Here is a 27,717-nt window from a genome sequence, read left to right on the forward strand (position 1 = left end):
TGAAATGTGAACAAACTGGCTTGAATCGTTTTTGAGAAAATCGTCCGAAACACCTCCAAGAAGAAACAACCCCTCGTAGATTATTAAGAACAAATGAGTTGTGCCACATTGTTAGGGTATTAATGAAATGTTTATTTATGAAATATGAAGAAAATTATCTTTTCTTTTTTTTTAGATAATGCTCTAAAAAAACACCCAAAAATAAACTGCCCCTCTCGGACTTTAAAGATCAAATAAGCTATGCCATATTGGCAGGTTATTATACATTTATTTGGGAAATACGAACAAATTAGCTAGAGTCATTTTCGAGAAAATTACCCGAAAAAGCTCATCCTCAAGAATAAACTACTACTGCTCGTAGATTCTTTTCAGCACTAGAGAGTTGTACGATATTGTCAGGTTGTTAAGTAGAAGCATTATGAAGTGTGAAATATTATTAAGATTTATGAAGAAAATGACTTATAATTATTCTATCAGGCCGTATTTTCATATTGTCAAACTAAACACAACGCACTGAGCAAGGCTATGTGATAATATATTAAAACACACTATCACGTAAAAGTTTTAACGCAATAACCGTGTCATCATCAAACTTTCACTCCTCAGGAGAAGGAGTGGAAGTCTGATGAAGACACGGTTATTGTGTTGAAACTGTTACGTGATTGTGTGTTTTAATATATTATTACATAACCTTGCTCAATGTGTTGATGTGTTTGGTTTTAAAATGACTTATACCACAGAGTCGGCTTGTTAGTGGAAAATTGATTTGTGAAATATAAACAAAATCGTTAGAGCTGTTTTTGAGAAAATTGCAATTTTTAAAATTTTTACTCTTAAGTAACTACCCTAATTTTTAGGGAGAGGAAGAAAATTCGAAAATTTCCCGTGGAAGTTTACAATTTGGTTGAAATACGTTGAACGGGCTTCTAGTGAGTGTACATCGGGAAGAACACGAACGTAGGAACAGACGAACGATGTCGAAAAATCACTTTTTCGGTAACTATAGGCCATGAAACTTGTAAATCCGTTGAAATCTCGAATCGTTTATTTATTTATTTTTTCATGACCACCATACTCTTATTTTGTCGCTCAAAAGTAAAAGTAGTAAATTGTCCAACATTTAGTTTAAAACATTTTATTGAAAGTTCCTGATGTTAGAACAAGATATGGTATGACATATTTTATTAGGTATAGTAGGCCTATTGTAAGTAAGGTGCTAAGAAACTATGATGAGAAAAGAACTCAAGGAACTTAACAGTAAAGATGAAAAACATTACAATTTGTATTTTCAAATATTTAAAAAGAAACATATGAGATGTCAAACTATAATTTTAAAATTGATTCAAGGCTGTAGTAACAAATGCCTTTGAATGTATTCATGTCTGAATTTGACAAAGTGATGTATTTGGCTGATCGCTGTTCTTAGCATTGTAAATAAATAAACTGTTGTTATTAAAGAAAAAAAAATGAGATCATGTTGGATAAATACGAGGTAGCAAGGTGAAATGTGAAACTGTGTGAATTTCTTTTTGTTATTCCTTCCGGTAAAAGAGATTGCAATATTATTGTTTTTAAAATAAATACTTTTCTCTATCTCCAGCGGCAGTCTTGTTTCGTAATACAAGCGAAGTTTTAAAAGTGACAGCCACAACGATCTTATATACTATTTGTAGTTATTTTGTCCGTGCTTTTAGTGATGCAATATGTATGGATGAGAATGTATCAAGCTGACAAAAAGTCGATGGTGTTCCACGTTATACGTTTATGAACAGAAGTCACCGTTAGAGAGTAATATCTTCTTGTAACTGTGTCTCGACCCTGGCCTCATTGGGAATAGGCAAGTATATTATGAAGTGCATGGGACAGAGAGTTAATGATGAACATGTTTTTGCTTTGGAAGTCGGAATATGCCGGCCGGGCAGAACAGAAAGTGCAAACGAAAGTGAAAGTAAAACGGAAGGTGGTCAGCAGAACGTCCTTGAAATAAACAGGAAAGGAGAGGAAAGTAGGTATTTACCATCTTGATTGAATGTAATTTAATATTCACGGCATGGGATACTTCCATAGAAAAAATGTGTATATGTGTGTATTGGTACTGCGTAATTTGAAATCAAACAATATACAAAGTAGGCAATTAATTGACTTAGATGCAGTTACGTGCCAGGTCTTGCTCTTGTTTTGTGTCAGCCGGTGTAATTGGCCGCCCCCGTTTTAACTGTGTTCTGTTTATTATTAACTTCCATGGTTTATTTTAAAACCTAGATACAAAAGCAAAATCAGTGGAACTTTGACACATGTGAAGTAAAAAATCAGTTTCGGAAGTACTTCCGGTGTATATTCTTTACGTGAGTAAACTTCCTTGATATCGTTTAATAGCAGGTATTAATATCTCATATCACTCGCATAATGCGCTTCGTTGAATCTTGGAAGGACTATTTGATAAATTCCTTGATTTATGTGTTACACTTGATTCTGGGACATTTTTAATACTAGGAGTAAAAAATATAATAATATTTACTCTGAAATATGAGATAAAAAATTGTGATAGCATTCAAATGTGAGCTTGCATTTAAAGAAATAAGGAGTTGTGATTCATCCATATGATTATGTGAGACACAACTGTTGTAAAGGCATGCACCAAGTCGATCTCCACTTATTTATTAAGTTTACTTACTGTGAATACTGCCATTAATCCAGCTATGTATAATGATACATAGAGAATATGAATAGAAACAGAAAGACTATATGAAACATATAATGTGTGGCAGAAAAGGAATTAAATTGTTGCTATAGTACTCTACTTTACAAATTCCCTTTTCAGTTGAAAGTATTTTCCGTGGGAAGCCGCGCACCGTTGAAGATGTGGCTCCCACTTTTTGTAGCGATATGGTCGCCCTGGGTTATCAGCTTCAGATAATGCTTAACAGCTTTTCCAACGTTTGCAGAGTTTCATCGTGATACATTTTCCAAGTGAAATTTGGTAGAAAAAATACAGCAGAGATGAAATGCTGTGCAAATAAAGCGCAGTAATTGGGATAAAATATTAATAGACCTAGTAGTAATATAATAAACTCGACAATTAATTTCTTGGAAGTTCGCGTGACACCTTTTATCTTAATGTAGCACACCGGTTGCGGAACAGTGGCAAAGACGAGCGAAGAGTAGACCTGAAAAGGCGTAGCGTAGCGTAGAATAGGTGAAATAGCTTCGAGTAGCTTCGAATAGTACTTTCCCTTGATGCCTTTAGAATATTATTCATTAATGGTTTACAAGACCAACGTTTTCATTAAACTATAAAAGAAGATTAGCAAAGAATAGAATACAGTAGATTATTATAATTGTTAGGTTTGGTTTTGTACTATGGTAGTAGTAGTGATGAGCAAATGCAAGACCAAGACCAAGACCCGGGTGATCTTGGTCTTGCATGTCCAGTCTTGGTCTTGGTCTTGCTTGCAAGAGTCTTGCAAGTTTTGCGAATCTTGATTTTAAGAAATCTTATGCTTTTCGTAGGTACATTTTACTCTGGATATAAGGGTTAATAAATTCTACAATACACCAATGGTAATGGAAATACAATGTATGTTTCTAAATGTAATATAGTTTACCTTCCTGTAAGTATGATGATAGTGTACAACATAGGCAGTGACCTTTGTTTTATTAATGGGTGCCCACGCTTCACTACTTATGACACAAATCACATCATTTCGTAATATTTTCATATATATTTTAATATATATATATATATATATATATATATATATATATATATATATATATATATATATATAATATTTATTTAAACAGATTCCATATTCCACTGGTTCCTAAACTGGGGAGGCTACCCCTGAGACGCATAAAAGAAAATCAAGACGGTACAGATTACGGAATATGGTATACCATGAATTGCAAAATTATTTTTACACTGTAAAGGAGTCAGATTTTTTACCTTTTCGACCACGATTAAATAATTTTTCTATTGAACAAACTTCCAATTAAATATGGAGATTTTGTTTGTGCTCTATGGGGCACAAACATGGACACTACGCAAAAGTGATAAAAAAAAAGTCGGGGGCTTTCGAAAAGTGGGCATGGGGAAAAAAGGAGAGAATTAGTTGTGTTGAACGGAAAACGAATGAGGTGTTAGAAATAGTAGCAGTAGGGGAGAAAAGAAAAGAATAGATATAGGACCTAATTAAGAGGAGGAAGAGGAACTGATTGAGACATTGGCTGAGGAGGAACTGTATCATGAAGGAAATGCTAGAGGATATGTGGAAGGAAAGATAGGGAGGGGACGAAGAAAGTAGCTGAGGACCACCGTACATCAAACTTCTCAGTTGCAGTAAGTGACCTGCCTATAATGGCAGAATAGCTATGATGATGATGATATGTTTAACAATATTGACCAAAAAAAGAGAAAAAATAAAATAATAATGATTATAATCAAATTTCTTAATATTTTAGAATAATTTGAGTGAAAACTGAAAACAACTCAACTGTCTTTGCCTTTTGTGTAAACTCAATTTATATAAATACTTTTTATCTATATTAGAAATACAAAATAACGACATCAAACTCCAAGTTATTTGAAATAACTGTACAAAATCACTCTCACTTGTGAATATGAATTATTTATCGTTGTATAATGTTATATCGTTCAAATTGATAAACAATTATTCAACGTATAAGCATCCGCCCATAAATCAAGCTTGCGGTCACATGCATAAAATTTTTGTAAATGTCATGAAAATGTTATTTCAATATTAATTTGATGAAAAATTTCCACTGGATGCTTGATCCTCAGAGCCAAGGCCATATCTATGTAGTCGGTACCTATGATGTACGAAATTACCGATGTTCAATACTACATTTCTGTTTAGTTTTGAAAAAAAAAAAAGTTTTGAAATGAAATGAAATATCTAGTTTAACGTCCGACGATTACGCACAGAGCCTAAGGGAAACGATACTGATAAGAAACAAATGAAATGGTGGAATGAAGAAAATAGGAGGAAACAAAAAATCCAGAGATAACCTACGCACACGGTGTTTGCCACCAAAAAAAGCTCACATGGCGCAAGCTGGGATCGAACCAAGGACCCCATGCACCACAGGTTAACGTTCTAGCACTGAGCCGGTACTTGTGCAAGACTCTTGGTCTTGGTCTTGCATCGGGATTTCTGGTCTTTGTCTTGGTCTTGCATGCAAAATTCTTGCACAAACTGCAAGACCAAGACTCTTGCACTCATCACTAGATAGTATCTACTCGAAGGTATGTTGGAAACATAAATTAAATATAATTCACACTAAAATTTCCTAAATTTGGTTACCTACTCTTTTTTCGGTGCCTAACCCGATTTTTAACCTCTGAATCGACTTGTACCAAGCAGTGACTGCATGAAACTTCATAAATGAAGTAGAGGAATGTGTAACAATTACAGAGTTCTAAATTATACTATGCATAAGTGTCTAAAGTATTATAGAGTGTCCGTCCGTCTATTGACGGGTACCAGAGCATAAACGGTAAAGATATAGACAAGCGATGGTTTTGCAATCGATTCAGCGTCTCTTTCGTTAACCCTCTCTTCAAACAGAAAGTGGTAAAAATCAACCAAATCTGTAGTTCGGGGTGAAGGAAAAAGGTCAGACGGCTGTTACCAGGTGAATAGATTGTCGGGGGATCACTGGAATACACTTTTCGGTCAAAATTTGGTGGCATTGTAACAAGTAGCATTGCCGTGATTGAGGTCTTATTCCTTCCATGACCATTTCCATTTCCAAAGTTGGCTAAATGGGTGACATTTAATTTATTACCAATAATTCTCTATGTGGAAAGCTGTTACCTGAAGGAATGAGTGTTTTCAGTATATTTTACTGTATTTTCCACTGTAAGATTTTCTGAACACAGTTCCTCTTACATACTTTCCACGTCATCTGAAAAACTTAATGCTTTCAGTAGTGCGTCTGTTCCATTTCCGTTATGTTTTCACCAAGTTTCGTGAATATACAGTATATCATGCACGGCCTAAAATTGAGTGGAGTACTCCACACTTTGTGGAACTGTAGGAAGGGAGTGTGGAACTGTAATTCTTAAAGTGTGGAGTGGTGTTAATGTGAGTACCTTACTTTTCTCGGATAATGCATTTAAACGTGTTTAGTGTGTCAAACTATGTCTTGCTGTTTCAATACATTCATTATGCAATGGGTTACTCAATTCCATATAACTGGCAGTATATGACATTAAGCCAGAGTTAATACGTATAGGTGTCTCCTAGATGACAGAGAAAACCATTGCCAATTTTAAGGTGAAGGAATTTTTTAATTATATTTAGTTTTCAAACGTTTTCGGTTGCATTCATATAGTTTTAAAATATGCAACTAACCGCACGTTTATCTGTTGTTTCAATAGGACATTACACTTTTCCGATATAATGAAATGTGTTGTTTTGTAGATAAAAAATACACGATTCTTTGAACCCGTTATAGAAATATGTACTACCAGAGATAACATACATCAATAACCGCCAAAAATTTAGCCGAAGTACAGCGTTACGAAAATCAGTAGAAAGAGTAATGTTTCCCAGAGTGAATTCGATAGTGACTGATAGTGAAAACATGAATACAGGAGAACAAAAAGGAATGTGGAAATTGTTAACTGATGAAAGAGTTGCTTCAGGTGAAACGTTACCTCTGTTGAAAATTTGGTGTGCTGCCCATCGCATTAATTTAGCAAGGAAAGATGTCACCAAGAATGTCCAAGAAGTTTCATCTCTCATATAAGCAGCATCTGGACTGTGTGCTTTCTATCACTCTTCAGGGCAGCGAACGAAAAGTTTAACGATGGTAGCTTCAGAAAATAACTTAGAAGTTTTGCACTACCCAGAATATTTTGACGTCAGGTGGACAAAATTTTCATTCAGTATGCTCACTACTCTCCTAAAAGATTGGTATCCAAGCTGCCTTTACTTGTGAACGGAAAGCCATGTATGTAATGAAGCCAATGGTCATCTGCGTAAATGGATAGAAGTAGATCGTCTTCGTCTTCTGTGTCTGTGTCTTCATCTTCTGTGTCTGTGTCTATATGTTTTGAAGAACTGCCAGCAGAAGTTTGAGAATGATGAAATGTTTCTTTTGGACATAATAACAAATGAAAATAGAACTATAGCACAATTGGAGAGTATGAAAGAGAAACTTCTGTTAGGCGGGTGGAAAAAACAGTTTTTAAACGAACGTGTGCAAGAGAACGTCAACGGAGAAATATAGTACTCATTACATGGTATTCAACTTCATCGTAACACACGTCGCAATAAATCCCATAACAAATATGTCAGTGAGAAAAGAGATTTTACTGTAGCACGCTACGAAGTCCTGGATTCCATAATTAACTTTGTTAGTCAATGTTTGCTGTATGAAGACAGTATTGTTGCTTCAGAGAGTTGCGTGTTTTGCAAGAGGATGTAACTGATGATGCCCTAAGAGAATGCCACAAAGTTATTTGTCTTGATACAGATCTTTTGCAGTTCGCAATGCAATATAGAGAGGCATCATTGTGCAGTATGTTGAAAGGTCTGGGCGCTAAAAGATTTCTCATGTGAAAATCTGTGGAAATCAGTCATTTCATGCTCTGTCAACAAGTCTAGCCCGAGTTGTTGCTTCGAAACCATCTTTTTCCGATGCTGAAAGACTTATAAGTGACTACAACATATTGAAAACAGATAACAGATTGTCTTTAGCTCCCACTACTGTGAAAAATTACCTTCACGTTAATATAAATATGGGTCCGTTGCAAGATTTTAGCCCAACCCCTGCTTGTTATGAAAAGGCTGACCAGAAAGGAAAGGCGTTTTGAAGTTGGTAGGAAGTCAAAGGAACAGCCCTGGTATAACGGTGCATTTGCCGCGGCAGAAAACGGACTGAGACAGCATGGTGATCACGGAAAAATGACAGTGAAATTTTTATAGAAGTGACTTTTTTCTTCCAGTGAGAATATTTTTCTTACCGGTTTGTTTCCTGTATTTTTATGGTTTAATACAATACAATTAAATATGTATTCTAATGTGCCTTTAATTTTGTTTGCACTGGATGCGAAAATTTTCCTAAATAATAATAATAATAATAATAATAATATTTTTTTATTGGTCGCAGGTAAACGTGATGTACTGGACAGAACACTGATTATATGTCTAAACAAATGCTGACTAAACTAGTTTTTCTATACTATATAAAATTTTTACCAGTATGGAGCTGTGATTTCGTTGAATTTTAGGCCCTGATATCATGAATACAATCATTCAAAAAATTCTCCTTTATTTTTATAACACGTAACTTGTGGAACATTACCCAACAAGATTTTGGAGGTCAAGGTGAATAGTACTGTAGAATAGTACTGGTTTGTAGAATAGTACTGGTTTGTGTGCGGCGCACGTTGTAGGTCATAGGAAAGATGAAGTTTTGAAAAAGTCGACTGGATATGTATTGATTCCGTGCTGTTTGCAATCAAGGCCATTATCATTCTTGTAGCAATCAGCTACAGTAACATTCATGAGCCATAAACAAAAATTTAGTTTGCTATCAATCGGTGACTATTCTTTAAGTTATCTGAAAGAATGACATCATTGAACCTATGCCAGATACATATTCTTCTTCTAAATTATGAATGGTGATAAACTAACATAGGGTTTTCCTTCTAACCTTGGTAAACGAAAAGCTTCTGTTGCTTCAAAATGTAATGAGGTTGCTAATTCCTCAAAAGTAATAATACGTTGATCAGTAGGCTGGGTTAAAGTACAAATATACAGTACATCTATAAAATATAAGAAGTAAGTTTTGCTTCGCAGTGTGAAACTACAGTAGACTTCCGAACTATGGGAGTTCAATACTTAAACTTGAAATAATACATCTATAACTACTGTTTCCAGTAGATTAATAAGTCAGACAGAATCTGTTCCTCAGATGCTAAATTCATATCAAAAAGTTATTTCTCATTATTATTTACTGTTTTTCTTCTATGGCGGTAAAGGTTGAAACATGAAATCGTTAACTTGAACCACTTTCGGTTTGAATAGAGGGATAAGGGAGGAGATAGAACCTATTCTCGGGACACTGAAACGATTGCCGAAAACTGCTTCTCACTATCTGTTAGCATTTTTGTTCTATGGCAACCGGAAATGGTTAATTTAAACCACCTCGGATTTGAATAGAAGGTTAAGAAGATGGAACCTATTCTTGAGAAGCTGAATAGATTCCAGAAAAACTAATCTTGATATATTTTTACCGTTTTTGCTTTCTGGAAACAGTATTAAAACCGGAAGTAATAGTAACTTCGAACTATTTAAGGTTGCGAATAGTGACGAGACGTTCTAGAGACCCTCAGTCAATTGCAGAAAAGCACTAGTCGCTGTCTACTACCATTTTTATTCTATGGCGATAAGCGTTGAAAACAGGAATAGTTAATATGAACCACTTCCTGATTGTATAGATCAGTGGTTCTCAACCGAAGTTGCGACATACTTTATTCGTCACGCAGTCCCCTAAGGTGTGTCGCAAAATTTTAGAATTTAAAAATCATGAAAATTTAATAATAACTAATTAAAATCGAGATAGATTGTAGGAGTCGACACCTCCAGCTGTAGCAATAATGCTCAGTGCTGTATAGAGTCATTATAAAAACTAATTGGTTTCACTATCATAATAGATATTATTATTATTATTTTATAATAAAAATATCAAACAAGTGTGTCGCGATGTCCTGGAGGTACAGTAAAGTGTGTCGTCAGTCAAAAAATGTTTAGAACCACTGGTATAGATGATTAACGGACAAGATGGAACCTATTCTTGGAACGCGGAATCGATTTAAAAAATCGATATCTTTTAGTTTTCGCTCTACGAACAACAATACTGAAACAAGAAGTAGTAAATTTCAGACACTTGTGGTTTCAGTAAAGTGTTGCGGATTGTGATGGTATATTGTATTGATACCCTAAATCGACTGCAGTAAATCGCTTGTCGTTATCTATTACCATTTTTGTTGTATGTCAATGTGTTGAAACAGGAAATGATTAATTTGAACCACTTCCGGATTCAATAGATGATTAACGGAGGAGATGAATGTATTCTTTGTACGTTGAATCGATTAAAAAAAAAACTTTATCGATATTTCCTACCGTTTTCACTATGTAGAAATCAATATTAAAGTCGGAAGTAATAGTAAATTTGAACAACTTCTTGTTTCGGTAGAGTTGCAGACAGTCATGGTATGTTGGTTTGAGAGACTGAATCGTTTGCAAAAATCACTTTTCGCCACCTGTTATTTTTTGTTTCGTAACGATAAACATTGAAACCCGAAATGACTAATTTGTACCACTTTCGGTTTGAATAGAGGTTAACGAAGGAGAATGAATCTATTCTTGGGATGCGAATCGATTGCAAGATAAAAAGCATTCCGATTTCTCTGAGCGATTTTGCTCTGATACCTATCGACAAACGAATGGGCAAAGCTGTTCTATAAGACTTTCTACACTTATGCATAACATAATTTGAGGGTCTAGAACTTCTTTTGTGCATATTTTTTTCTGTACAGGTCTAGTAAAAATACTTTTATTGTTTGCTGTTACAATTAATTAGGTTGGCTCTCCCTAAGAGTTAAGTGAAGGTATACATAGCAGAAATCAAATACCTGCTGTTGTCGGTCCTCGTGGCCGAACGTGCTAGCGTTACGGGTTGGTGACGGGAATTCCTTTTGGCGTGGATTCAAACCCTTCCCAAGGAAAGTTTTTTTAAAAAAATTTCATAACACTATTTTCATTAAAATAAGGTGAAAATAATACTAAAAAAACGAATTACTTACTTTTGTGCAGATGAGTAGTAGTAGTAGTAGTAGGAACGGGTTAAAAGCCCCGCAGGGCTCGTTTTCTTCCACCTTGACTCCATGATATAAATTTTGTGACCAACTTAAAACAGCTGGCTAGGATAGCGCGCAAAAGAGCTGGCTTGTGTAGCGCGCGAAAAGAAACGTACTTCCGGGACTATTACTCTCCCGAGCGGTCGTCTATAGTGAGTAGGTCCACGTCTCCCTTAGCCGCCCAGGCATAATCATGGGACGTTAAACTCAACAAAACAAACCTCATGCATCGTAGGTTTCGCATTCACATGTAACTTTTCTTCCCTCATTCTCCACTGCCGGATTGATAGATTGAATAGAGGGAGTGTCATTAATGATTAGCTATAAAATTAACTGTCCATAATCAATAGATGTTCTCGCATATATGTACACAAAATTATAGGTAAAACATAGGCCATTTGATGGCAGTCGAGTTGAGTATGGATCTGGGGTTAATATTAACTGCATTTCAAGAATATGGGGCACGTGGTTTAGTGTTAAAGCGCTCACCTGTGGTGTGAGGGGTCCCTAGTTCGAGCTCAGACCATATCAGTTTATGATGGACATCATCGTGAAGGTAGGTGTTTCAACTCGGCGTTTCCCCATTTCCTGTCACATACTTATTCCGTCAATGCCTTTCATTTACTTTCATTATTCAACAGTCTTCTTTAGCATAAAGGGCGTAAATCTTCGGATGTAGAATGAGATATTTCATTTTTCATTGTAATTGAAGAACATTTCTTACTTTCATCATATGTTTAAAACGATTTTGAATATAATTTAGTTTATAAAAATAAACAATTCTTTTTTCATTTTTATATTATTCTAATTTTTTGTGTCAACAAATTCAAGTTATATATATCTTGAACCAATAAGTCTTTAATGTATTGGTTTACTGTTGTATCAAGTTAAAAACTCAATGAGTATCCCTCCCCCATATTATATAATATGGGGGAGAGATACGCATTGAGTTTTCAACTTGATACAACAGTAAACCAATAAATTAAAAAAAGACTTATTTTTGTACGAAGCAAATATCAATAGAGGGAAATAGTTTGACATACTCTGCAGTACCAACAGATGAACAGTGTTGCCAGCCCAACATAAAGTTGTTTTTCAAATAGCATTAGGCCAGATTATTACATATTTCAAATATACAGTACGTGCTAATCGAAAACGTATACAATACCACATTTATTATTCAGTGTTGCAAACTAAGGGTACCACGTTATCACAAACATCGAAATATACGAAGGCTCTAGTATATTAACAGCAAGACGACGGAGCAATGCACATCCAAAATAACTTAGTGTTGGATACGAGGGTCATTTAACTCGAAGTGGCAACATAGTTGTGAAATGGAATGTAGTGAATCACTCAGCTCAAGAAGCTTACAGTCTTTCGATGTAGTCTTCGCCAGCCTGTTGAACCCTTCGCCAGATGTCTGGTAATCGTTGAATACCTATCAAAGCCCCACATGAGAGGGTGTTGATAGTGCGCCCTAAGGCACGAACAATGCTGGAAATGTCTCTGAAATATTTGCCCCTGAGAGGTTCTTTCATTTTTGGAAAAGGATCAAAATCGCAAGGGCTCATATCCGAGGAGTATGGCGGGTGCTCCAGTACCTCCCAACCCCATCGTCGTAACAGAGTCTGTACTGGATTGGCTGTATGGCATCTGGCATTGTCGTGTAGGAGAATTGGTGTGGACGCTTGCGCCGCAATGCTGGTCGCAAATGGTGACTGAGGTATGAAGCATCATAGTATTATACAGCATTGACGGTAACGCCAGGTGGAACTTGATGTGACGGAATAATGTCTTCGTGGTCGTATGACATTATCATCATCACCTTCACGTTGGTTGGCTCTTGCCTAAGCTTTTTCCGTTGTGGAGATTCTGGCTGGTGCCAGTCACTCGACTGACGTTTCCATTCAGGCTCCCCACGTTTCGTCACTTACAATAATGCGGTGCAATAAGTCATCACCTTCCTCATTGTAACGTTGAACGTGTAGGCGCGCACATTCCCACCTATGCCACTTTTGAACCTCGGTCAGAGAATGGGGTACCCATCTGGCTGCAATTTTCGCGCACGCCAAGATCTTGTGTTAGCATGCGGAACACTGATCCGGAAGAAATGTTCGGCTCCTGCACCAATTCACTACAAGTCCAGCGCCGATCATCGTGAAGCAGTGTCCGCAGTCTTGCAAGATGAATTTCGTCCATAGCCGTTCGCATATGCCCTCCACCGTGCTTTTGTCTGTTGACTGTTGTCTCGCCTGAAATGCTGCAACCCATCACGCTACTGTCCGATACGGTAGAGCAGCTTCACCACAGACCTCTACTAACCCTCTGTGAATCGTCCTAGTATTCGGCTTCGTGCCACCTGGAATTTGATAAACATAGGCTGTTCTGTACGCGTGAACATTGCGTTAGAGCGGTATTTCACACAACAATCACTTTAACAATGTCTACTCGCCACACACACCGTAATATGGGACCGCAGCAGCGTTGAACTGACTCGTATACACCCACAGAATACACTACGTTCGTCATTTATCTCCTGCCCACACGACACTCTAATCGTAGCAGTGTTGTCAGTTCGAGGTAAATGACCCTCGTACAATGACTTGATATGACATATTCCAAATAAATGACAACGAAGTTAAATAGAATTGAAAATTTTGCACTTTTATAAAGGCTTCATACCGGAAAATGCATATGTAACTATCATATCGACGTACACCAAGCTCTTGCAATTACCTAATTTTAAACAGTGTTGCAAACTTTGCCAATACTTATGAGTTCAGTGTAAATGAATTATATTAAGTTACCTTTATTTGCTTGTATTTAAAAGACGAATGGTAACTAATAGAGCTACTTGAGAACAAGCGGATGTTCCACATACAATATTGTTATCTGTCCAATACATCGAAAATTATTTCACTTGACTGTTACCCGATAGTCGTTTTTCTAACTCATTTTCGTTTGTTTTTTTAAAGTGTACCGATATTCGTTCATTTTATTGATCGAAAGCTGTTCACTTAACCAAAACAGCAATGTATTGTAAAGTGAGTCCTCAATCATGAAAATTCGATCCCTCTTTCCAGACAATATCCGGTCGTGGAAAATACCTTAAACTAAAACAAATTTAAAGTTGCGTGATTGTGTATATATATAATGTAGCCACTGTTTTTAAGCGAATCATTCTTTCTCGAAATTCAGGAAACTAAACCGGCTTCCTTTTTGCAGTAGCATATTCATGTATATAATGAAATTTTGATAGAGCCTGAATATGTAACATGTAATGACGGAAAACCGTTAGTATTGCTGCGCAAACATATTAAATTTTAGTCATATTACAACTTCCAGTGTACCTAAGGAAAATGGCTCACGTGTTCCTATTCAAGAAACTACTTGGGGAATTCCCGTTATACTATTTATTTTCGTCCATTTGGCATTTAGCAGTAAGTAAAGATGCAACGTGGGTTTTGTAAATTAAAATGAGTCATCCGTAAAAATGAACTGCGAATTCCTCTCGTCTGAAGCTATCTATAAGGAGGGAAGAAGCAAAATAACAAGCTGGAGGATATAAAGGAGTCTTCTCCAGAAGAGTATAGAAAGAAAATTCTCTATGCTGTATGTAAGGAATGATAGTTGCCTAGAATTGTAGTAAGAATGATGGATGCAGTGGCTCAGTGGTAGAATGCTCACCTCTGGCCAGGGTTCACTGGTTCGTCCCAGACCATGGGAGGTTGAGATGAACAATATTTTGTTTGTGGCTTTTGTACGTTTCCGCCTACATTCTTATCCACCAATTCCTCCATATCTATATCTATGTATGTATGTATGTAGTCTATCTATCTATCTATCTATCTATCTATCTATCTATCTATCTATATATATATATATATATATATATATATATATATATATATATATATATATATATATATATATATATACCCTGCCGGTCAAAAGTTTCCGAACAGGTGGTTCAACTAACATTTTTATGAGCTAATCAATATATATTCGATAGGGAAAGCAACCAATTCGAAATATTTTGTTTGTGTTCTCTGTAATGTCTCAGGAGGATAATAGACGTTTTTCGTTTCTGTAACATGTTTACATGTAGTAAAAACGAAAGATTATTGAATTATTGTAAAGTCGGCGATTATTTTAATTAAAAATAACGCGATCAGGATCATGAAATAACTTTGCCTGATCGAAGTAGGGTTAAACGTTAGAAGTTAATTCCTTTTACCCCTGGAATATAATTCCTTAGTATATACGCCTTATCAGACATATATTATGTTAGAAGTTTACATTATTAATGAACAATATTATAAGATACAGTACAGTGAAGTTTTGAACAGTGTTTGTGTCGATGTTTTTGACTCTTCTGAGGGTTTGTTGCGGTTATTGTTAGAAATCATGCACAGAGGTAAGATATTAAGTGAAGAGGTACACGTTGGTATCATTGCGCGTTATAATATGGGCTTTTCTATTCGTCAAATACCTTTCAAACTGAAATACACTCCATCTACTTTTCATGATTCCATCAAGCATTTTCAGCGAAGACGAAAGAACGTGGACAAAAATCAAACTGGAAGGTCTCGTATTACGTCACGTACGAAAAATCGGATTATTGTATTTTTGGCAAAATAAATTTGAAACTTACTGCAGCGAAACTCCAATCAGAATTTAATCGTATTGACCCTACAAACATTTCAGTTATTATTGTGAATCGACATTTGAGTGTAACTACACTCTGGGTAAGAATTGATGTGCAGAAACCATCACAGGTTCAGTGGAATCAAGTAACAGAGGCTCCAATGGACTCTGAAGAACAAAAAAAAATTGACAACAAAGCAGTAGAAACGCGTACGGTATTATGGACTGATGAGTCAAAATTTGAAGTTTTTGGACAACGACATCGAGTTTATGTTCGAAGATCTGTTACAGAAAAGATGCGTCCTAACTGTGTAACCCCGATTATTAAACATGAAGGAGTTTCTGTGATACTTTCGAGGTGTTTCGCAAGTTCTGGGGTTGGTTGGATTCACAAAATACAAGGAAATCTGGACAAAAATGGTTATCATTCCATTTTAAGCAGCCATATTATTCCCACTGAATTTGATTTGATTGGTTGCAGAATCACTTTTCTGCAATATACTGATCCGAAGGACACGTCTAAACTTTGTTTTAATTATTATAAGAAGAAACAAGCCAAAATAGATATTTGTATCATGGAATGGCCTCCTCAGTCTCCAGATCCTTACCCCTTTGAACTTCTCTGGTAAGAGCTTGGCAGAAGTGTACGAAAAGACTGTCCAACATCTGCTGCTGATGTGTTTGCTATCCTGCAGAACGCCTGGAATAATAATTCAGATGAAAATCTTCAAAAACTTGTAAGCCACATGCCCCGATTGGTGAAACGAGTGAAAGCGGCAAAGGGCGGTTTCTTTGCCTAGAGGAACATTTAAAGAATTTGACAATTTTCTTTGTTGGATAACGTTTTTATGTTATTCTGATGTTAAAACTATCATTGTGTTCCTAAACTGCCAAGTATCTTGTCCAAAATTGCACCGTATTACAAGCCTAACTTAACATTTCCCTGTTTTTTGATCTGTCCGGAAACTTTTGACGGGCAGTGTATATATATAGTCCTAGGAAACTCAAGTCCTAGGAAAGAAAAACTTTCGATGGGTGAAAGATAAGTTTCCTCCTCTTATGAAATAACCACACTTTGTCACTATTTTCATGACATAAAATACAATCTTAACGCAGTAAACCAATTAATCCAGAATTAGATCTAATGAAAATTGCTTATACTGATCAATGAGATTTTTTTTTTAATTATTGTGAATATATGAGCACTTAATTCTTCAGCGTTCATGGTAACAGTTTGTTTTGATAGATAAAGTCTTCGAGTTTCGAGGCATCCTCCCCTGTCCCTCCGAGAACCCTATCATTTCTACCGAATATTTTTCACAAATTCACCATAAGATAAACACCGTTTTGCCTTTACTATTTCTGAACTCACAACAAAAAGAAGCGAAGAGAGAATGACTTTGGATTGACGTGGCTTTGTGAAAAAAATCTGAGCACTAACCCTTTTCTATGCTTGTTCGCATTAATTCCTATATTTTTCTACAATATTCTGGTTGTAATGGCGGCTGAGATTGTATTCCTGGTGACACGAGAGAACTTCTAAACACATACCCTGTGGTTTATTTTCTTGATTGTTCATGAAAAGAAATTAACTTTCCCACTTACCTTGAAATTTTCGGTTTTCATCACTAATCTCCCTTTTCTTACTCATAATTAAGTAGCACTGACTTAAAAGACTACTCAAAATCATTTAATTCTTGGTGAAACACTTTGCAGTTCTGAAGTATGCTTATGTAATCCACCAGTATTAAACACAGACTCAGAATTTCCAGGATCTCAACGAATAAGTCCCTCCAACGAGTCTTAAAAATTTTTATTCTCACACTCGCAAGATTGAGCAAAAACATTCAGGATAATTTCTCAAACCTGAAAACATATGAAAGAAATGGCAAAAATATTTTAAATCGTAAAAAACATGCCTACCCTCAATGGTACTGACGCTTAAAAATATTCACAATCATTCATTTTTTCACGCTGCAGCGTGAACAGAAATGGTAAGCTTAAATTTTTAGGTACCTAACGTTTTCAAATAAACGAAATAAGGCACTAACTTTCTAATCTTAACCTTAAATTTGTTTTTGGTTTCCGCATCTAGAACATACATCCACGTTGTACTTTGTATATTAGTCCAAGTCAGTACATTTTAACTATTTTAATAATTTTTATATGTTCAATACAATATATAAAAAAATGTTACCACTTATCTTCTCGAGGGCCATAGTTGGCCATCCCAGCTGTAACTAACAAAGCGTTTTACATCTATATTTACCTGTTCTAATACTACGCTAGTAATAAGCTGATAAAGCAAAATACTAGAATAAGTCTACTTACCTTTTACCTGAATTTCCAATATCGCCTGGTGAACTGTGGAAGTCGTGAAGTGAAACATGGAAAGAAAATAAAACGTAGTTAGTACAGTTCTATACAGATAAGATGTTAACTATGTATATCCTTATGTTGTGTACTAGTTTATTTTTTCTTACAGATCTGAATTTCTGACTAACACTCTGTTAGTTACGATTCCTTGGATATGGACCTTTTCTATTCTGGATTTGGTACCCCTCTAATAAGCTTATGACTCAAGCCTACTAATCGCCTATCGCATGTGCTACGGACATCGGTGGTAGTATGATGCATACAGAATTTCCGTTATGTTTTGTCTACGTGGAATACGTACTTATTATGTCGGCTTCTTCGGTGTCGAAGGAAGACACTCTGCGGATATTTCTTGGAGATATGTTGACAGAATATATGCAGGATTTGCATTGTGTAGTAGAAGGAACTGCCGAAGTAGGGACAGTATAAAAAGTCAATCTATCATCCAGGGTAGCGGTGGATGGAGGAGCACTGTACGTTAAATGAATGCAATTTGTGATATATTTGGGAGCTGTATGAGACAAGAACAACTTCGAAACTCAGAGTAGTCTACAAGAAATTACAAAATAGTGCTTATTAAATTAAAGGTTTTTACTAAGTTACACACGGCATTTTCTTATAGTTAGTGAATAACTTAATAACAATAAGGAATATCGAAAGTGTAAAAAGTAAATATTGTTGTCCACGAGACAAGGTGAGATGATAAATAATTTTCTCGTATCGTCTCAACTTTTGAATTCTCGTCTCATCTCGTTTCGATTCTCCAAAAGCTTTTCTCGTCTCATATCGTTTGTAAATTTATGTACAAAATTTATGCCTGATTTTTTCTTAATTCCATCTAAAAGTTATCAGGCTCCTTCTACGATACAAGAGGTCCACGAAGAGTATAATGTAACAACAAGTAACCATATTTATCAGGGATGCAAAAAGAACAAGTCTGTTTGTTCCAGAACGGATTCTGAACCGGTTCAGGAACCGAGAACCCATGATAAAGTTAGGACCGCTTCCAAAACCAGTCTCATTATTTTGTTTAATTTAAGAACCGCTCTCAGAACCGGTTCTATTGTTTTGTTAACTTTAGAAACCGCTCCCAGAATCGGTTCCATTGGTTTCTGAACTTTAAGAAACGCTCCCAGAACTGGTTCAACATATTTCCTATAAGAAACTCCTCCAGAACTGGTTCAACATATTACCTACATTTAAGAACCACTCTCAAAACCGGTTCTGCGTTGTGACCATGGTTCAGGAACCTGTTTGGTTTATTACGAAGTGGTTGTGGAACCGGTTCTGGAATATGCAGAAAAGACCAGAACCGGTTGTGAGATGTCAAGAAACTACAGAGACCGGTTTTGTGTTAGTCTTTTATGTAAGGTAAAAGTGGATACGGTTTTTAAATTAAAGAAAAATCTAGAACCGGTTCTGATGCTCTTTCTGAGAAGTCAGAAGAAGAAAGACTGGTGTTTGTATGAGACCTAAAAAATGAAACAAAAGACCGGCTCTGCGACAGTCTGTAACGGTCCGTGGACACCGTACTAGAACAAGTAAGACATACCTGGGACGTACCATGGATATCCTCTTTACGTCGTGACATCCATGAGATATCCGTGGGACGTCAACAGGATATTCCCTGCTTTTAGAGCTACATATTTGAGAAATGTTAATGAAAATGCAATGAAAATCATTTAAATAAGTGTATGTGTTTCACGCAACTTCAGTGGTTTTGATTTCATTGTGTGAGTGTGTGTGTGTAAGGGGGGGGGGAGGAGGTTGGTAGTCGATAAGCCGAAGCCCATCAAAAGGCGAAAGTAGTGAGAGTAATCGAAGAATACAACGCGTCGACCAAGTAAGCTTCAATCATGTAGAGTTACCAAGTCTTTCTGTTATTTTTATTGGCGGTGAATGGTATTTGTTTCATGTGCAACCAAACAGATTGATCAATTGACCGCACATATTTTTTCAATCATGCTTGTCGTCAGAGGTAATCAGAATCAATGCTACCGTACGTTACGTTTTCAACTAGACGTTGTTTCCTCTATAGGCAATGATGGACTGATTTATTTATTTATTCCATTATTTAGTTACTTAATTATTCCCTCAGTTGACTATATAACTCCAGTTATAGAAGGCGTACAGTTTACGTTTACATACAAATAAATATATGAGATATTTGTGTGCAATGGGATAATATAATGGTTGTAATTAAAACGTATGCATTAGTTAACTATATATTATTATGTGTAATAATATAGAATTAACGTTATAGAATAGAACAAACTAAGATTAGTGGAAAATAGATGAAATAATAAAGAAATATTAGATTCACAATACTATCGAAAAAGAAAATTATAGTAATTTCAGAAAGGTAAATTTGTGATAAAGCTCTAATATAAGATCATGTCGAGATAATACATGGATGTATAGTATAGTACATTAGTACAAAGGTCGTTCAAGGTTGACCGGGATTTTCGTACGTAAATAACCGATGAATAGCCGGCTCATGATGAAACTTGTGGCTGACGTAATGTATTCCTTCTCGAGTAACTAGCGTCCGGCATGACATATTTGGCGCATGCGCAGTAGTTGCAGCGAACATGGCGGCAAGCAGTGTTTCTCTGGCTGTGGAGCAGCGGTGTGTAATCAAATTTCTTGTGAAGGAGAAAGTTAAACCAGCTGAGATTTTCAGCAAGCACGGTATGGTGAACATACGATGTCACGGACAAGAGTGTACGAATGGTGTGAACAGTTTCGCAAAGGACGGGAGCTGATGACAAATGAAGCGCATGGACACATTCGCCCGACTGCAGTCACACCAGTGAATATCGCACGTGTTGAGCAAATGATTCTTGAGAGCCGGTGAGTAACAGTGCAGGAATTGCTGCCGAGGTGAATATCAGTATCGGGAAAATCTGTGCAAGGTGGGTTCTCCGCCAGCTGACATTTGATCAGAAGTGGTCGCGCATGACGGTCTGTGAACAGCTTGTGAAGCGGTTTCGAGCCGAAGGTGATGAATTCTTGCAGTCCATCATCACGTGTGATGAAACATGGTTGCACAATTCAACCCCAGAGACCAAAAGTAGCAGCATGGAGTGGCGACATAAAGGTTCCCCGCCGCCCAAGAAAAACAAAACGCAGCCGTCCACTGGAAAGATCGTGGCAAGTGTGTTCTGGGACATGAATAGCGTTATCCAGTGGATTTTCTGGACAAAGGGAGCATAATTAATACCCTGTATTACTACACATTGTTGAGTGGTGCTGTATGAAAGTCCATTCGCAAGAAAAGACCTGGAATGTTGTCTGGAAATGTCATTCTTCTCCATGACAATGCCCGCCTTCATATGGCCAATGTGACAACAACTCTGGCCGAAATGCGCTGGGAAGTTCTGCCCCATTCCCAAACAGTCCAGATTTAGCCCCCAGTCATTATTTGTTTGCACTCCTTAAATACCATCTGGGAGGGAAGAAATTCACGACAGATGAAGCACTGCGGAACGATGTCTTCCAGTGGCTACGACAACAATCAAGTTCTTTCTACGCCAAAGGAATCAGGGAGCTGCCACAACGATGGCAACGGTGCCTCGACGCGCACGGAGAATACTTTGAAAAGCTGACATGGTTTGGTGCTTCTTGTGTTATCTGTTTCCTCTGAAGAAATAAAAGTCCCGGTCAATCTTGAACGACCCTTGTACAAAAAGAAAAAAGGAAAATGTAATAAAGCAAAGAATTGATTTTCAGATGCATAATATCAATATAAGAAAAATTACATTCAATGGAATATTAAAAAAAGCGCTTTCACTCAATAAATGTATACATACCGAAATCTAGTATCAGTATCACTGGGCTCATATTCTTTTTCGATATATTTCAGGAATATGCAAGAACCGATGTCAGAACCGATTAGACTTTTTCCTATCATATCAGAAGCTGTCCCAAAAACGCTCCTGTCTTAACTCTCAGAGCTGGACCGAGAACCACTTCGTATGACAGCGGTTCGTGAACCGGTTCTTGAACAACAGCTGAAACTTGGAACCGCTCCCAGAACCAGTTCGACCTTTTTCCTAACATCTCAGAACCGGTTTTTCATTTTCTTGATGTCTCAGAACCGGTTTAAGAACCGCTCCTCTCTGCATTTAACATCTCAGAATCGGTTCGAAAACCACTTACTGAAAAAACAGAATTGTTCCTGAACAGCCACATCCCAGAACCGATTCAGGAACCAGTCCGGAGTGTTTTCATAAGAACCGGTTCGTTTTCCATCCTTGATATTTATTATTGAAATATATTGTGTAATGACTTGCGTATGTTTAAAATCGTTGCTAAATGTTTTTCGTACAATCACTTTATCAATTTGTAGTTTGTACTATGAATCATATACCACTAAAACAATGTTTTGAGATCTAATACTTGGGTGAACTAATGTTGCCCACGAGATTCGAGAAATTTCTCATTTCGTGGGAAATATTAAAAGGAAACCATATAATGTCTAAAAAATGCAGTTGAATAAGATAATTATTGCTTTCAGGCCTTTTCTTATGGACTAGAAATCTCGAAGCGCAGTTTATAATGTCATAATCGTCGGGCACTTGAATTCTCTACTATGTGAAATGTTTTTAATGTAGCAAATTAGTTCAGTTGATAGCATTTTATAAGTATTAAATAGTCTACTTTTCAAAATTTTCATATTTGATGTTTTTACTAAATTATTTTTTAAAAAAGTGGTTGAAGCGTAGTGAAAATCCTTAAGAAGTTAAGTCCTCCTCACTGGGCTAGTGGCTATGGTGCGTTTGGTGTAGATCTACGGCGTTCCGGGTTCGATTCCAGTGGGAGAGCTTGACATTTGAACGCATTACGATGGTTCCGATTCCATCTTCAAAATGTAGATTCATATTTCATGTAGTCTTATTGATGACACGGAAACTAAATTCCAACCAACCAACCAGACCTTAAGGAGATACTAACTTCTGAACAATATATAAGAAGTAAAACACTGGGGTTGCTCGTGTTTCAATTCAATAGTAGTACAATTTATTTAAAACACATTTCTTTAACGACACAGTTCAGCATTTTATAGTCTTTCCTGTAGTCTGGTGCCTAATGTGCACACTTTTTGAGAGTGTGATCGCATATTCAAACCCTGTTGGGCATAAAAGCCTCGAATACAACACCGAGTAGTGCTTTGTATCGATCCCAGTTTAATAGTAGGCCCTAAACTATATTTAACGTCGAGTTGTTATGAGGAGGGAACAACAATCACAAAGTAGTATATTCTATAGAATAAAAGTGAAATTTACGAGGGCCATTCAGAAAGTAAAGAACGATTGCGTATCCCGCCCGAAACCGACTTCCCACCATTGTGATCGACTGCGCGGCAGTTAGCTCCTTCCTCCACCTCAGTTTGAGCCGAGTCTGAATGCTGTGCGGTCACGCTACTTGTTTTTGCAGCGATTCAAAATGCCAGAGCCAATCGAAAATCCCGCCAAATATTAAGTACGGAGTTCATGGCAAGAGGAGCAACAATAAACTTAGAAGCCTATTATGAAACTCTCCAACGACTTCGACGCGTCATCCAAAACAAGAGACGTGGAATGCTGTCGACAAAAGTTTTGTTGCTCTATGACAATGCCCAGCTTCATGCATCAGCACGAACACAGCAGGAACTTCGTCTAAAGTGGGACATCTTTGGACATCATGCTTACCGTCCTGACTTGGCACCAAGTGGTTTTCACTTATTCCCGAAACTTAAGGAATTTTTGGGAGAAAAACAGTTACCAAGCGATGATAAACTCAAGCAAGTAGTGACAGTCTATAACAAAATACTTTGGTTTGAGTAATATTTACCTGTACCTTGGGCAGAAAGTACTCATACATGTGCACTATACTTAGTAGAATGTTCATTTCATATTAACAAAAGAAGAATGTTTTTAATATATGTAAGTGATTATTATGGGATAGTTGTTGCTATGGACATGTTTTATGGTTACCTAGTCAGTGAGTTTGTGTACTTAACAGTTTTAAGAAAAGGATATTATAAGATATATCAAATAATAAACCAGTTTAGCACCGTTTATAGACGTTGTCATTTTTATTAAAAAGGTGAGATTAATGGTACATAATTATCAAAGCTAATATTTTCATGCCAAAGAAATACTACCACTTCGAATTTTTATCTCAGCAAACGAACCAGGTTTACGATTATCTTTTTGATAAGTCGTTACAAAAATTTTGGTTTACCTCACCCGGGATTTTGTAAATTCAATTCCCGAAGAAGAGTAAGGTTGAATTTACTTTTATACTACAGTTAATGAATACGAACTTAACCATATTGCGAAGTGGTAAAGTAATCATAAGAAAAATGGACAACGAAACAATGCAGCAGGAATCAAATACTAGTGACAAAGGTGAAACTAGTGTAACACCAGGATTGACATCGGAGGATCGAATCTTGTTAGCTTTACAGCGACAAATGATGCAGATGTCTACCGAGATAAAGCAGACCATGGAACAGAAGTTCAACGAATCTAATACGACCATGGAACAGAAGTTCAACGAAGCTAACAAACAAAATGAAGAATTAAAGCAGACCATGGAACAGAAGTTCAACGAAGCTAACAAACAAAATGAAGAATTAAAGCAGACCATGGAACAGAAATTCAACGAATCTAACAAGACCATGGAACAGAAGATAGAACTGAAGTTTGACGAAGCTAACAAGCAATATGAAGAATTAAGTAGACGGATAGAACGAATAGAACAGAAATCAGATGAAACGAAACAAACGATTGTCCAGGTGGTGAATGACATATCCTCACAGTTCGAGGAAAAGTTAAAAAGGATATCCGATGATTGTCAAGAAAAGCACAATCACCAAAACCAAGAAATTAGTGCTGTACAAAAAGATTTAGAAGTAATAGAATCTTCCATTAAACAGCAAAAGATCCAGGTCAACAACAATTCTAATAACATACGTGTAAATACACAGTTGTTAGCTACTATTCAGGAAGAGATTAGAACGTTACAGGCTAAAGACAACATTTACCGTAATAACTTGGGTAGTGATCGCTTTGAGTTGCCCCACTCACCAGAGATGAACTCGCCTTCGCCGGGGTCTGATGAGGATATTATACTAGAAGAAAGTTGTCCGAAGAGTACTGATGAGCGAAACGTAGATGGTGCGACGACACAGCACGTCATGGATAGGAACTATCACTCAACAAGAACAAGGAATGAGAAAAAGAAGGTAAAATTAAGTGTTAAGATGAGTGAAATTCGAGCTATGAGCAAATTCAGTGGTAAGTGTAATGAGAATGCTACTTCTTTCTTAGAGAAATTCCAAGACAAATGCAATATAATGTGTATAGATCGATCACAATATATGAAATTAATACCCCATGTATTACTCCCACCTTGTTCCTTATGGTTTAAAGCAATACGTGATCACATTAGTACATATGAGGAATTCAAAACGGCATTGATCGCAAATTATGAAAATGACTTTTTGCTGGCAAATAGAGATGCCACCCTTAGAAATCAACACTTCAATCCTCGATTGCATAAATCTGTTGTAGAGTTTGTTGTAAATGTCTACAACGAATTAAAGGTCGTTAATCCTTTGCAATCGGAATCGAGAATAATAGCATCGATTCGAAATTTGCTTCCATTTAAATTGCAACAGATCTTATTTTCCACACAGTGTATGAGTTTCAGCCATTTATTGATGCTTGTCCAATGCTACGAAACTCAATACCATGCTATGAATCCACAATCAGGAATGGGTAAAAATAAGAATAATTCAGATCATTTGGTGCCAGTTCGGAATTTAGATATCCGAAGTGTGAATGATATAAAACCTAACCTAAGCCGAGTATACTCTAGCAATCAAAATGAGCAAAATAGACAAGGTTATGTAGGGAATCCGCCTAACCTAATTAATCGTAGCAATTCATATGTTAGACCATATAGTCAAAATAGGTTTAAAAATAGACGTAATGAATGGCGAAATTCCAGGAATACAGCGAACTATGTGGATAGACGTAATTGGAGATCAAGAGATGGCACTTCATATCAAAATCAAAATCACGATGAAAGACATGTACAACATAATGTAGAACCTAATCATGATTGTGCGGTACAATGCACTTTATTAGATTCATATGCAAGTACGAATGTAACATGATTACCGTCAATGAAATTAGGTTAAACCCATATTAGTTATAGATTCTTGTGAATTTTCATTTTAAAGTTTATGTGTTAATATCAATAATGAAAACGATTCTTAAAAATACTTGAAATGCTTAAATAGAGTTTTAAGTAGACTGGAAAATTGATTTTCAAATGATTTTTATTCTTTCTTGTTAATGTGAAGAATCATAATTCGATTCATAAATGATTAAAAGCAAAGATTATTTATATTAGATTGATTTGTGTTGAAAACTTAATTGTCAAAGACTATGTTAAGTAGAAGATCTATTCTATAAAACTAATTATTCAACGACTACCTTGAATGAAATTCTTCTTTATTATAACATCTTAGTGCTACGATGTATACCTTTAAATGCAACATCTGATTTATTTGTTATTTAATGCGCCCTTAAAGATTAATATTATTTGTAATTCACGTTTGTCCTTTACATTCTTTGAAATCGTACCTTTCATCGATTAATTAAATAAGCGACGATATTTTTAATAAGAAAATGTAATAATAATATAATGGATAATAATGAAATAAATATAATTAATGTAATTAAAGATAAATATTGATGAAATGTAAGATTTGTTTAATGTATATGTGAAATGTAATGAAGAGATATACAAGGTGCGATTAAAATATGATGGACATATGCAATGTAAAGAACACTAATGTAAACGGACCAGTGGTTCTTGAAGATAAAAGCCAAGCCTACTCATGACTTTTATATTCAGTCCATTTGTCGAGCGACATTTTATATAACAAAATACTTTGGATTGAGTAATATTTACCTGTACCTTGGGCAGAAAGTACTCATACATGTGCACTATACTTAGTAGAATGTTAATTTCATATTAACAAAAGAAGAATGTTTTTAATATATGTAAGATTATTATTATGGGATAGTTGTTGCTATGGACATGTTTTATGGTTACCTAGTCAGTGAGTTTGTGTACTCAACAGTTTTAAGAAAAGGATACTATAAATTATATCAAATAATAAACCAGTTTAGCACCGTTTATAGACGTTGTCATTTTTATTAAAAAGGTGAGATTAATGGTATTTAAATATCGAAGCTAATATTTTCATGCCAAAGAAATACTACCACTTCGAATTTTTATCTCAGCAAACGAACCAGGTTTACGACTATCATTTTGATAAGTCGTTATAAGTCTGGCTCAAATCTTTGGCGGCAGATGAGTATGACATCAGCATTGAAAAACTGGTCCCACGCTATAATAAATGTTTTGACAACTATAGCGATTACGTAGAAAAGTAGAGTAAGGTCATGTTGCTTTGTAAACAAAGTTTTGTGCTGATATATTTTATTTTCATTTAACCATGCAAAAACGTTCTTTACTTTCTGAATGACCCTCGTATATTTCATAAATGAAATGAAATGAAATCTTTAAGTTTAACGTCTTTAGGCTAAGGAAGACGATGATTTAGGCAAGCGAATGATGCTAGAAGAATTGGCGGAATGAGAATGTGGGAAGAAACGGGAATACTCAAAGAAAAAACTCACGGATACGATGTTATCCACCACAAACTTACTTGGCCGGGGATCGAATCAGGAACTCTATGCACTAGAGGTAATCACTGTACCTCTGAGTCA

At 36.1% G+C, this 27,717-nt stretch overlaps 1 protein-coding gene and 1 long non-coding RNA gene across 3 annotated transcripts in view; both read left to right on the plus strand.

The window, feature by feature from the left end:
• Hmgcr (HMG coenzyme A reductase) overlaps positions 1 to 27,717 on the plus strand; it is a 514,078-nt gene that overhangs the window by 121,246 nt on the left and 365,115 nt on the right. The gene's annotated exons all lie outside the window — the stretch shown is intronic.
• On the plus strand, positions 1,627 to 18,522 carry LOC145676598 (uncharacterized). Its single transcript, XR_014129414.1, has 2 exons — positions 1,627 to 2,005; positions 18,030 to 18,522. It is a non-coding gene; the product is annotated as an uncharacterized LOC145676598 (long non-coding RNA).

Source organism: Thermobia domestica, chromosome 2, assembly GCF_964235325.1.
Source record: "Thermobia domestica chromosome 2, izTheDome1.hap1.1, whole genome shotgun sequence".
In the NCBI taxonomy this organism is placed as follows: domain Eukaryota; kingdom Metazoa; phylum Arthropoda; class Insecta; order Zygentoma; family Lepismatidae; genus Thermobia; species Thermobia domestica.